Source organism: Panicum hallii, chromosome 4 (assembly GCF_002211085.1).
Source record: "Panicum hallii strain FIL2 chromosome 4, PHallii_v3.1, whole genome shotgun sequence".
NCBI classification, from domain to species: Eukaryota; Viridiplantae; Streptophyta; class Magnoliopsida; order Poales; family Poaceae; genus Panicum; species Panicum hallii.
The window spans coordinates 4859221-4860929 of NC_038045.1; positions in this window are offsets into that span (position 1 = coordinate 4859221).

Sequence of the window (1709 nt, forward strand, 5' to 3'; positions counted from 1 at the left end):
GTGAACCTCTCCCCATGGAGAATGTCGACGAAGTTGTCACATTCTTCCATTTTTCCGAACGGGGATTGGCCCTCCCCACTTGTTCCTTGTTTCGCGGCCTTCTTTATTACTACGGGCTTGAGCTCCATCACCTCAACCCTAATTCCATTTGCCATATTTCCATTTTCATCCATTTCTGCGAAGCATTTCTCGGAATTGAACCCCATTGGGATCTATTCCGCTTTCTCTTCCGCATCAAGCCCCAGCCTACCACAAAGAAACTTGCCGTAGTAGGGGGCGCCGGCATCCAACTGCGACAGCAGGCCGGCGAGAAATACCTTTCGTACAAATTCCCTTCAAACCTTCCTGGGTGGAAGAACCAATGGTTTTGCATCGAAAATCATACCCCCCAACTTCCGACGAAGTCGAGCAGACCGCTAGTGGTGAGGGGGGAATGGAACCTTGAACCCTCCGGCATGGAGATGATTCAAGTCCGAGAGCTGCTGGAGGCCATCGAGGCACAGAAAAAGAAGGGAGTGACCGGCACCTCCGTTATGTTCTCATTTTACAAACGCCGCATCCAACCCATCCAGCAGCGCTGTTGCCTGGGCTTCGAGTACACAGGCCCCGCTGACCCTTCTCGCATGTGCACAGAGGAGTTGCCAGATAAAGTCGCACTCCAGCGAGTTCAGCGGGTGCTGCTAGACGTGGACGCCGTGCCGTACGTGCCCACGTTGTTCTCCGCACGAAATCCGCCCAAGCTGGTAAGTATTCGACTTCTTTTCGTTGGAGAAATCTGATGTTGTACCGTTACTTAACTGAAAAACTTTCTGCAGGGACACACGGAGCTGTACTGTAGCTACCCGCCGTAACCTGACCTCCCCCGAGCCTATCATCTCCTCCCTTCTGCTGCCACTGCAGCCAAGAAGGCTCGCCTTGCTGTGTCTCAAAGTCGAAACGAGTCCGCCGAATGCGTGGACTCGCAGGCGGGAGAAGGAGCCGAAGGAGAACCACGCTCTTCTGCTGCCGTTGCAACCAAGGGGGGCTCGCCTTGCTGCGGCTCAAGGCAGCAGCGAGTCCACCGAATGCGTGGACTCGCAGGCGAGCGAAGGAATCGAAGGGGAACCGCGTCGGGACAACTCCTCCGACCAGAGCGTGGAGTTGACCGGCGCTCTACCACCGGTGCCGAAGGGCCAACGACAAGTGCGCAAACGCAAGGCACAAGAAGTCGAGTCTTCCAGGTACTGAGTTGCTGTTTGGGCTAGTTGCGAAATGTCAACGATGCGGCATACTGATAGCTTCCACTTATAGTCTCCCCGCTCTACCACCCGAGACTGAGCCCGAAAGAGTGGAAACAGGCCCCTCTGCCGTCGCTGCGGTGACCATTGCTGTGGTGGGGATCCCCCAGTCGGCCGACCAAGCCTCGCCGCCAGCAACAGGCACTCCTCGACGGGCCTGGCGGGTGAAGAAGGCCGCCAAAAAGAAGTCGACACTGTGAGTTTCCCTCCTGCCGCTTGAAAATCTTGCTCTTGCCCACTTGGATAACAATGTCTTCGATATCATCAGGGCTGCGAGCGCGGTGCAACTCCAGATGGACCCAGGCGCGGCTACTACGGCCCCGGAGCCAGCAACCCGGGCTAACCCCGCCGGTGCGGAGCCGGCCCCGGCCGCCGCTGCCTCCGAGCCATCGGCGCCTGGAGAACCAGTGCCTACGGAGCTGGCCCCTGAGG